Here is a 12,845-nt window from a genome sequence, read left to right on the forward strand (position 1 = left end):
CTTGGCTCGACGCTACCAAGGGTGAGGGGCCTCATATCGCTGCTTGCAGCTTTAATTATTATTATTATTATTATTAGGGCCCGAGCACAAAAGTGCGAAGGCCCTATTGTATCTGCTCTGTTTCTTATTATTATTATTATTATTATTATTATTATTATTATTATTATTATTATTATTATTTCGGCAAATGAATCGGCCTTTTGAGGGCCTAAACATGCTCGAAAACTCATGAAATTTTGCAGACGCGTCAGGTCTGGTGAAAATTTACGTATTTTAATGTCCGTGAGACATGTCCAGGGAAAATTGGCTCAGTAGCGCCACCTAGAAAAATGAGAAACGCGAGCCCCGAGATGGGTATGACCTACATGTATAAAACTCGGAACACATATCTAGCGTTCGGAGACGCACATAAAAGTCTATTATGGCCATGTCCTAAACCCAACAGGAAGTCCGCCATTTGGAAGTGAAGTTGACATTTTGGCTCTAATTTTGCCATTTCCATGCCTCGAACTTTTGCGAACTCCTCATTGGAATTTCATCGTCCAAGCTTCATATTTGGTCAGTGTCAACTACACACCTGGGCCATGTTAAATTGCGGAGGTTTTGAGTTTTCGGGTTACTGTGAGGTCGTGGCGCCACGGCGAATTTCGATGACTCGCCATGAAAATCTTATTGCCTCTCGTTCTGTCATACATTGTCCGACCTTGACCAAAGTGGACACATATGATAAGGCTCCACCCCTGAACATATTTCAACTGCCATATTTGACACCAGGGACAGCGCCACCTAGTGGGAACAGGAAATGTCATGTTTTACACTTTGGGGTACAGTATTGTAATGGGTGACATCTGCAGCCTCAAATTTCTCCAGGAAAGCCTTAAGGAGTTGGTCTTGGGTTACAGAGAAAACTGTGAGTTTTCGCTGAAGGGTGTGACCCCAGCAGCATGGCGAACATTGAGGTCTCGCCATGAAGAAACAAATTAGTGTAACTCAATGAAATCCAATCTGATCAGTACCAGATTTTACAGGGATGATGTCAGACCCGCCCTGAACAGATTGATATGCCCATTGTCAGGAATACGTAGAGCGCCACCTAGTGGCACCAGGAAATGTCATGTCTTTCATTTTGTTGTACTGATTTTCACAGGTTCATCGTGGCCACCTCAAAAGCGGTGAATATCACCATCAGTCCCTCTTGATGCTTCAGTGAGAAAATTGTGACTATAAACTGAACGGCGCACCCTGGTGGCAGCGCAGTTCACCATGAAAGATGAAGTGGCTTTTGAGGGACTTGAAAAGTTTAAAAAGTCTTGAAATTTGGCGCACACCTCTAATGTGATGAGGGATTTCTTTTTATATGTTCATTTTCCTTGAACAGCGCAAAATGGCTCCACAGCGCCCCCTACAAAATTTCAAAACAACAGCCCCTGCTCTGTGTTTTATGTATGAGTTTGAAACCTGGCAAGCTTATTGGAGATATCAAGATGTACAAAAAAGTCTCTTGGAGCAATATCCCAAATCCAACAGGAAGTCAGCCATTTTAAAATTAAGGTGTAAATTTGGCGACATTTTCCCCTCTTTTCAGGCCTCATACTTTGACGAACTCCTCCAAGGGATTTCATTAGATTTACGCGATCTCCTGTGTGTGGAATCTAAAGACCTTTGTGATGTTAAATTGCGAAGCTTTTTACGTTCAGGGAAACGGGGTGGTCATGGCGGCACGTGGAGTTTCACTCACTCGCCAAAAAGCAGTAACCTGCTGTCGCTCAAAAACACAATGTCCAATCTCTCCCAAAGTTCGCAGGCGTGATGAGACTCGAGCTCGGAAATGTTTGTTATGCCATTTGTCAGCAATGGTTAGAGCGCCACCTAGTGGGACGACTATAATAATGGTTGAATGAGATGAAATTTTAGCTGGTGGTTAAATGCATGAATTCCATCAATGTGACATCAGATCGGAAGCGCTGGTTTTAGGTGTTGGGCTTGGCTCGACGCGCCGGGGGTGCGAGGGCCCTCATATCGCTGCTTGCAGCTTTAATTATTATTATTATTATTATTTCGGCAAATGAATCGGCCTTTTGAGGGCCTAAACATGCTCGAAAACTCATGAAATTTTGCAGACTCGTCAGGTCTGGTGAAAATTTACGTATTTTAATGTCCGTAGACATGTCCAGGGAAAATTGGCTCAGTAGCGCCACCTAGAAAAATGAGAAACGCGAGCCCCCGAGATGGGTATGACCTACATGTATAAAACTCGAACACATATCTAACGTTCGGAGACGCACATAAAAGTCTATTATGGCCATGTCCTAAACCCAACAGGAAGTCCGCCATTTGGAAGTGAAGGTGACATTTTGGCTCTAATTTTGCCATTTCCATGCCTCGAACTTTTGCGAACTCCTCATTGGAATTTCATCGTACAAGCTTCATATTTGGTCAGTCTCAACTACACACCTGGGCCATGTTAAATTGCGGAGCTTTTGAGTTTTCGGGTTACTGTGAGGCCGTGGCGCCACGGCGAATTTCGATGACTCGCCATGAAAATCTTATTGCCTCTCGTTCTGTCATACATTGTCCGACCTTGACCAAAGTTGACACATATGATAAGGCTCCACCCCTGAACATATTTCAACTGCCATATTTGACATCAGGGACAGCGCCACCTAGTGGGAACAGGAAATGTCATGTTTTACACTTTGGGGTACAGTATTGTAATGGGTGACATCTGCAGCCTCAAATTTCTCCAGGAAAGCCTTAAGGAGTTGGTCTTGGGTTACAGAGAAAACTGTGAGTTTTCGCTGAAGGGTGTGACCCCAGCAGCATGGCGAACATTGAGGTCTCGCCATGAAGAAACAAATTAGTGTAACTCAATGAAATCCAATCTGATCAGTACCAGATTTTACAGGGATGATGTCAGACCCGCCCTGAACAGATTGATATGCCCATTGTCAGGAATACGTAGAGCGCCACCTAGTGGCACCAGGAAATGTCATGTCTTTCATTTTGTTGTACTGATTTTCACAGGTTCATCGTGGCCACCTCAAAAGCGGTGAATATCACCATCAGTCCCTCTTGATGCTTCAGTGAGAAAATTGTGACTATAAACTGAACGGCGCACCCTGGTGGCAACGCAGTTCACCATGAAAGATGAAGTGGCTTTTGAGGGGCTTGAAAAGTTTAAAAGTCTTGAAATTTGGCGCACACCTCTAATGTGATGAGGGATTTGTTTTATATGTTCATTTTCCTTGAACAGCGCAAAATGGCTCCACAGCGCCCCCTACAAAATTTCAAAACAACAGCCCCTGCTCTGTGTTTTATGTATGAGTTTGAAACCTGGCAAGCTTATTGGAGATATCAAGATGTACAAAAAGTCTCTTGGAGCAGTATCCCAAATCCAACAGGAAGTCAGCCATTTTAAAATTAATGTGTAAATTTGGCGACATTTTCCCCTCTTTTCAGGCCTCATACTTTGACGAACTCCTCCAAGGGATTTCATTAGATTTACGTGATCTCCTGTGTGTGGAATCTAAAGACCTTTGTGATGTTAAATTGCGAAGCTTTTACGTTCAGGGAAACGGGGTGGTCATGGCGGCACGTGGAGTTTCAATCACCGCCAAAAGCAGTAACCTGCTGTCGCTCAAAAACACAATGTCCAATCTCTCCCAAAGGTCGCAGGCGTGATGAGACTCGAGCTCGGAAATGTTTGTTATGCCATTTGTCAGCAATGGTTAGAGCGCCACCTAGTGGGACGACTATAATAATGGTTGAATGAGATGAAATTTTAGCTGGTGGTTAAATGCATGAATTCCATCAATGTGACATCAGATCGGAAGCGCTGGTTTTAGGTGTTGGGCTTGGCTCGACGCCGGGGTGCGAGGGCCCTCATATCGCTGCTTGCAGCTTTAATTAGGGCCCGAGCACAAAAGTGCGAAGGCCCTATTGTATCTGCTCTGTTTCTTATTATTATTATTATTATTATTATTATTATTATTATTATTATTATTATTATTATTATTATTTCGGCAAATGAATTGGCCTTTTGAGGGCCTAAACATGCTCGAAAACTCATGAAATTTTGCACACGCGTCAGGTCTGGTGAAAATTTACGTATTTTAATGTCCGTAGACATGTCCAGGGAAAATTGGCTCAGTAGCGCCACCTAGAAAAATGAGAAACGCGAGCCCCGAGATGGGTATGACCGACATGTATAAAACTCGGAACACATATCTAACGTTCGGAGACGCACAAAAAAAGTCTATTATGGCCATGTCCTAAACCCAACAGGAAGTCCGCCATTTGGAAGTGAAGGTGACATTTTGGCTCTAATTTTGCCATTTCCATGCCTCGAACTTTTTCGAACTCCTCATTGGAATTTCATCGTACAAGCTTCATATTTGGTCAGTGTCAACTACACACCTGGGCCATGTTAAATTGCGGAGCTTTTGAGTTTTCGGGATACGGTGAGGCCGTGGCGCCACGGCGAATTTCAATGACTCGCCATGAAAATCTTATTGCCTCTCGTTCTGTCATACATTGTCCGACCTTGACCAAAGTGGACACATATGATAAGGCTCCACCCTGAATATATTTCAACTGCCATATTTGACATCAGGGACAGCGCCACCTAGTGGGAACAGGAAATGTCATGTTTTACACTTTGGGGTACAGTATTGTAATGGGTGACATCTGCAGCCTCAAATTTCTCCAGGAAAGCCTTAAGGAGTTGGTCTTGGGTTCCAGAGAAAACTGTGAGTTTTCGCTGAAGGGTGTGACCCCAGCAGCATGGCGAACATTGAGGTCTCGCCATGAAGAAACAAATTAGTGTAACTCAATGAAATCCAATGTGATCAGTACCAGATTTTACAGGGATGATGTCAGACCCACCCTGAACAGATTGATATGCCCATTGTCAGGAATACGTAGAGCGCCACCTAGTGGCAACAGGAAATGTCATGTCTTTCATTTTGTTGTACTGATTTTCACAGGTTCATCGTGGCCACCTCAAAAGCGGTGAATATCACCATCAGTCCCTCTTGATGCTTCAGTGAGAAAATTGTGACTATAAACTGAACGGCGCACCCTGGTGGCAACGCAGTTCACCATGAAAGATGAAGTGGCTTTTGAGGGGCTTGAAAAGTTTAAAAGTCTTGAAATTTGGCGCACACCTCTAATGTGATGAGGGATTTCTTTTATATGTTCATTTTCCTTGAACAGCGCAAAATGGCTCCACAGCGCCCCCTACAAAATTTCAAAACAACAGCCCCTGCTCTGTGTTTTATGTATGAGTTTGAAACCTGGCAAGCTTATTGGAGATATCAAGATGTACAAAAAAGTCTCTTGGAGCAATATCCCAAATCCAACAGGAAGTCAGCCATTTTAAAATTAAGGTGTAATTTTAGCCACTTTTTTGCCTCTTTTCAGGCCTCATACTTTGACGAACTCCTCCAAGGGATTTCATCAGATTAACCCAATCTCCTGTGTGTGTAATCTAAAGACCTTTGTGATGTTAAATTGCGAAGCTTTTTACGTTCAGGGAAACGGGGTGGCCATGGCGGCACGTGGAGTTTCAATCCCTCGCCAAAAGCAGTAATCTGCTGTCACCAAAAACACAATGTCCAATCTCTCCCAAAGTTCGCAGGCGTGATGAGACTCAAGGTCGGAAATGTTTGTTATCCCATTTGTCAGTAATGGTTAGAGCGCCACCTAGTGGGACGACTATAATAATGATTGAATGAGATGAATCGTTAGCTGGTGGTTCTAGGCATGAATTCCATCAATGTGACATCAGATCGGACGTGCTGGTTGTAGGTGTTGGGCGTGGCCCGACGTGCCGAAGTGCGAGGGCCCTCATAACGCTGCTTGCAGCTTTAATTATTATTATTATTATTATTCGGCAAATGAATCGGCCTTTTGAGGGCCTAAACATGCTCGAAAACTCATGAAATTTTGCAGGCGCGTCAGGTCTGGTGAAAATTTACGTATTTTAATGTCCGTGAGACATGTCCAGGGAAAATTGGCTCAGTAGCGCCACCTAGAAAAATGAGAAACGCGAGCCCCGAGATGGGTATGACCTACATGTATAAAACTCGGAACACATATCTAACTTTCGGAGACGCACATAAAAGTCTATTATGGCCATGTCCTAAACCCAACAGGAAGTCCGCCATTTGGAAGTGAAGGTGACATTTTGGCTCTAATTTTGCCATTTCCATGCCTCGAACTTTTGCGAACTCCTCATTGGAATTTCATCGTACAAGCTTCATATTTGGTCAGTGTCAACTACACACCTGGGCCATGTTAAATTGCGGAGCTTTTGAGTTTTCGGGTTACTGTGAGGCCGTGGCGCCACGGCGAATTTCGATGACTCGCCATGAAAATCTTATTGCCTCTCGTTCTGTCATACATTGTCCGACCTTGACCAAAGTGGACACATATGATAAGGCTCCACCCCTGAACATATTTCAACTGCCATATTTGACACCAGGGACAGCGCCACCTAGTGGGAACAGGAAATGTCATGTTTTACACTTTGGGGTACAGTATTGTAATGGGTGACATCTGCAGCCTCAAATTTCTCCAGGAAAGCCTTAAGGAGTTGGTCTTGGGTTACAGAGAAAACTGTGAGTTTTCGCTGAAGGGTGTGACCCCAGCAGCATGGCGAACATTGAGGTCTCGCCATGAAGAAACAAATTAGTGTAACTCAATGAAATCCAATGTGATCAGTACCAGATTTTACAGGGATGATGTCAGACCCGCCCTGAACAGATTGATATGCCCATTGTCAGGAATACGTAGAGCGCCACCTAGTGGCACCAGGAAATGTCATGTCTTTCATTTTGTTGTACTGATTTTCACAGGTTCATCGTGGCCACCTCAAAAGCGGTGAATATCACCATCAGTCCCTCTTGATGCTTCAGTGAGAAAATTGTGACTATAAACTGAACGGCGCACCCTGGTGGCAGCGCAGTTCACCATGAAAGATGAAGTGGCTTTTGAGGGGCTTGAAAAGTTTAAAAGTCTTGAAATTTGGCGCACACCTCTAATGTGATGAGGATTTCTTTTTATATGTTCATTTTCCTTGAACAGCGCAAAATGGCTCCACAGCGCCCCCTACAAAATTTCAAAACAACAGCCCCTGCTCTGTGTTTTATGTATGAGTTTGAAACCTGGCAAGCTTATTGGAGATATCAAGATGTACAAAAAGTCTCTTGGAGCAATATCCCAAATCCAACAGGAAGTCAGCCATTTTAAAATCAATGTGTAAATTTGGCGACATTTTCCCTCTTTTCAGGCCTCATACTTTGACGAACTCCTCCAAGGGATTTCATTAGATTTACGCGATCTCCTGTGTGTGGAATCTAAAGACCTTTGTGATGTTAAATTGCGAAGCTTTTACGTTCAGGGAAACGGGGTGGTCATGGCGGCACGTGGAGTTTCAATCCTCGCCAAAAGCAGTAACCTGCTGTCGCTCAAAAACACAATGTCCAATCTCTCCCAAAGGTCGCAGGCGTGATGAGACTCGAGCTCGGAAATGTTTGTTATGCCATTTGTCAGTAATGGTTAGAGCGCCACCTAGTGGGACGACTATAATAATGGTTGAATGAGATGAAATTTTAGCTGGTGGTTAAATGCATGAATTCCATCAATGTGACATCAGATCGGAAGCGCTGGTTTTAGGTGTTGGGCTTGGCTCGACGCGCCGGGGGTGCGAGGGCCCTCATATCGCTGCTTGCAGCTTTAATTCGACTTGTTGCTGTAGCAGAGATGGGTTTTTACATTTTGTGGGAAGAACTGCAAGCAAATTCACACATGCACAAAGCAGATTATTGAGATGACTTGTGCATAGAGAGAAGTGTCTGCTAGTTTTAACAGCATCCTCCAGTGAGGGAGTCCTTCTCCAGGAGAAACTGAGTTTGCCGCCTTATTGGACTGGAAAATCCATCATTATTATGACCTTATAACTGTCTGCAAGGAAAATGTGCAGCCATTTCCTGCAAAAGTATATATGGGAGGGCAAAGTCTTGGGATTCATTGCAACCCTCATTGCATTGCAGTCATTTGCAACCCTTTGATTCTTTTCTTCTCCCCCCCCCAACAGAAAAACACACACACAAATGTTTTTTATATCGTAGTGAGGACATCTTATTGACATAATGGTTTCCCCAGTCACTTACCCTAACCCTAGCATGAAAAAGAACGCTAATCCTAACCATAACCTAACTGTAACCCTGACACTAAAACCACATTTTGAGCCTCAAAAATGTTAAAATAGTGGGGATGGGCATTTTGTCCCCATTAGGGACTGTTGGTCCCCACAAGTATAGTGGCATGCCAATTTCTGTCCTCACAAAGATGTCTAAACATGTGTGCACACACACACACACACACACACACACACACACACACACACACACACACACACACACACACACACACACACACACACACACACACACACACACACACACACACATCTGTATTACTCCGATGGCAGTGAACAGCCCTCATTCTGGATGACATCATTCTACATGCGTGAGCACATTTAGTTTTAGAAAGGCAAGAACTTACGCACATACAAACACTTAGACACAAATCTATGCATAGTCACAATCACGCACACCTACACACTATAAACCCCTGCAGGTCCTGTGAAGACATTTCTGGGAGGCCAGTTATGAAAAATTAGAGGGAGAGAGACAAGTTTGTCACAACTGTTTGAAATCATTGATACAAGAAGAATGCAGAAGTTGTGACATGAGCAATCTCATATATGTATTATTTTTCTGTTTTTATGTACCTCTTCCACACCTGTAAACATATTACAGAAACAGTGTTATGAACCTTTCAATGTACGGAGTGCAAGTCACACTAACATGAAATGCTGATATTTTTGTCTTTGGCTGAAAACAACAAAATGCTACAGTTAACTGATTTTAGCAAAATAAAATTTCAAGAAAGAAAAGAAAAGAAAAGGAAATATATTTTGACCCCTCATCTTTGTCAACATGGCCTAAATGGGGGAAAGTACTGATGAGGATGACCACTCTTCTTATTCAGTTTTGGTTAAATTGGCTTTGTATGAATTGGAACTGAATTGGGTGACTTATTCCCTTTGTCACCTTTCACATCTTTTCTCTTTTCCTTCTGCACTCAGCATTATGCTGTGCCTCAATGCTGCTGTTTACCACATAAACATACAGCACAGTCACAGCCATACCAACCACACACACACTAACATACAGCCATACAAGACAGACAGATAAACACACAGTTTTGGTGAAAATTCAACACTCTACCATGACCACACCGAGGTTTGTCACATGGAATGTACGTGGAATTGGTTTCAGGGGAAAGAGGCTCAAAATGACTAATCGCTTTAATGGCTTAGGCAGACATTGTCTTTCTACAGAGACTCATATGTCCAAAGCATCTTTACAGGCACTCACCTCTCCTCATTTCCTTCCCACATTCTCACCCTGCTACAACTCAAAACAAAGAGGTGTAGCCATATTATTTAGCAGGAAAATGAACTGCACTGTTAGCAACACTATTGCAGATCCAGAAGGCAGATTACTAATACTTTATCTATGTGTTCAAAATATGGATCTATGTATCACTAGTATAAATGGACCAAATGCTGATGACCCCTCCTTTTTTTATATCTTCTTTTTTTCACTCTCAATCCCATCCAACTTTATTTATAAAGCACTTTATAACAGTCAGCACAGGAAACAAGTTAAGAACAACAGATAAAACAAAACAGAAAAAATAAAAAATAAAAACAGTATAAAAACAGCATACAATGAACTACAAAAATACAATTATCTTTAAAAAAAAAAACCCAACAGCTCACAAGGTGTCAAAGGGCGGGCTTTTCCTTCAGATCACTCTAACACTAAAACTTCTAATAGGAGGAAACTTACACCTGTCTCAGTACAGCAGTGAGTCAAAGGATGTGGCAGTGATTTTAGTCTTTGTGATGCTTGGCATCACCCCACTCTCAGGTATTACACCTTCTTTTCACCAGTACACCACTCACACTGTCGCTCAGACTACTTTTCAGTTCACAGCTCCATTATGAGGGATATTAAAAACACTCATTCTATCTCTATCAGTGATCATACGCTGGTATTTATCTGTCTGACACAGAAAAGAGTCACACCACTACTACCTTTCACATAAGAAAAAGAAGGAAAAAACACTTTCTAAACTTATTAAAACTAGAACCAAAAATGAAATCATTAGAATCTGCCTATGCTGCCTCACCACAAGAACATATAATTACCAACCCGAGAAAACTAAAACTGGAACTAAATGAAATAATTAAGACAAACGCTGGGTTTGAAAAAACTTACTAACCAGTTAAGCTAAATAAAGAAAACAACTATTTATTCCATAAAGGATTCCACTGGGATTGTTGCTCCTGACCAACAATACATTAAATGAGGTGAAGCTTATAAATAAATATTTCAAATATTTTTTATGAAGCTTTATACTTCATGTCAGCATCAGATGGGGAGTTAATCCTTCTGATGCTGACATTGCAGAATTTCTTAACAAGATAAATCTACTGAAACTAAATGATGAACAGATTCTGGCTATGGCTTCACCTCATTCAATGTCTGAATTCCATTAAGCCTTACAGCAAACAAACAATAAAGACTGAGGACCAGATGGGTTTTACAAAGAGTTTTGGTCTATGCTAGTGCCTACTTTTTTCAGAATGGCGACTCAAATTCAGAACGATCATTCTCTATCCCCAAACATGAACTCAGCCCTCTTCTGGGTGGATCTGCGAGTGGGGCATAAGGCTCTGGTGCCAGAGTTCACCTGGTCTCTGGCTGGGTGCCTCCTTACAGTGGGCTGATCTGCGCCTTTCGGCTACCTCGCTGTGTAGCGTGGTTTGGCCCATGCTGGGAAGTCCAGTCTGCCTATAGAGAATTTATAGAGCTGATCTTGGAAAAGCAAAATGCGTTTGGCACAAAAGCACAATCAGATCTTAATACCGATTACAAAAGCTGCCAGAGAGGAGAGGATTAAAAAAAGAAATAAAGAATTGGAACTGTGGAAATTCAAATGTCAAATTTCACGTCTTCTGACATTCTGTCATTACACGTCTCTGTTTGACCTGTTGTTGCCTGTTTGTAAGTAAATATGAAATAAACAAAATATCTAGTATATTGTTTAATTCTTTTTTAATAGAGATTTATAGGTTTTTCTTCATTGACACTTATAACTGTACTATAGCAAATATAAATGTTTGTTCTGTTTATTTTGTTATACACTAAGCACACTGTGTTTGAATTAGATGTCAAGTGGTCTTTTACAAGTATCAAATATGTGAAGAGCTGGAGGGATGGATCCATCTCACTATTGGCATAACCTGGTGCATATCTGTCAGCTTTGATAAAACAGAGAACAAGCTGTTTTTATACTCAGTAATCCATTAGTCTATGTAAGACCCTTCATCCACTCTGAAGAACACAACAACCTTAAAAACCAGCAGCATTAACTGGAGCAGACTGATAGACGGGCAAGCACCCAACATGAAGGGATATGACTACTACATGACAAAGAACAGAGTGAAACTGAGGATTTAAATACGCAAAGAGGTAAGAGGTCATTTATCATTTAACATTTACCTGGAGTCTCAAGCACCACCTCATCTACAGATAGCTTCAGTATGTAGCTTTTTCAGACATTAGCTTGGTGGACTCAGGTGATAAAATCTCATCAAAGAGAGAAGAACATGGCATTCAATATCCTGAGGTAAATAATTGACTTATTTCTGATTCTGAAACAAAAAAAATATAAATAAAATTGTATTTGAAATCAAATCCTAAGTGGGGTGACAAAATGTGTAGCTTTGGGCTGTTACATTTTAATGTCTCAGCACTGTTCAAAGGTAGATCCTCTCTGATTAATCTACTAGCACTGGTGTAAGCAGCACCAGCCAGAGTTTTATCCTGCAGGCTCAATTTTGCACTCAAGCCAGCTCTGGCATCAGTGCGCTTCTCTACAAACTGCCAAAATGTGATTGATGTCTTAAATAAAAATTAGATGTGCATAACCTGGAGGAAACACTTCATGACTTGCTCACTCATAATAGGCTATAAGCATAATGTTGGCTACATTTTATATTATAGAGCTCGGGATTTTCTGTCATAATACTTCCTGAAGTTTGTAATTTTGTAAACACAAGCAGCAAAGCTATTCTTCCTAAACAATTATAATTACAATTTAAAATTAAATTAGTTTACATTTCATAGTATTTCATGTTTCTGACCCTTACTTAGGCTCTTTTAAAATGTCCAAATACTGCTTTGGTTTTGCTTTTGATTCCCATGCTAAAAGTGGATGGACTCTTATCAGCTATTGTGAGTCATGTTGGCTCAAGATGTGCACCAAATGGTATTACTGTTATGACATGTGGCCAACTGATTCATCATACTTGACAAATGTGGAATTATCATGTACTGACACTTTTTCCACAGTAGTAGAAGGAATGTAAACAAACACCTCTGGTGACTACAAAGCTGCATTTCATATGTTGTGTTCAGTATCGGGTTCATTTTATTCAGTAGGAAAAAACAACTTTTTAAATGTATCTTTTTTGTACTGTAAGTCTGGACCACTCTGCTATCCAGATATTACAGTTAGTCTGAAATGTCACTGCGAGAGCACATCAACCCATGTTTCATCCTCTTCCACTGCCTTCTTGTTCCTTTCACATTTTAAGATTGTGTTGCTTGTTTTTAGGCTTTAGATGAACTCGCCCCTCCTTATTTATCTGGGCTTTTAAGTATCCACAACTCATCAAGGACACTGAGGTCTTCAGATGATTC

Source organism: Oreochromis aureus, linkage group 4 (genome assembly GCF_013358895.1).
Source record: "Oreochromis aureus strain Israel breed Guangdong linkage group 4, ZZ_aureus, whole genome shotgun sequence".
Taxonomy (NCBI): domain Eukaryota; kingdom Metazoa; phylum Chordata; class Actinopteri; order Cichliformes; family Cichlidae; genus Oreochromis; species Oreochromis aureus.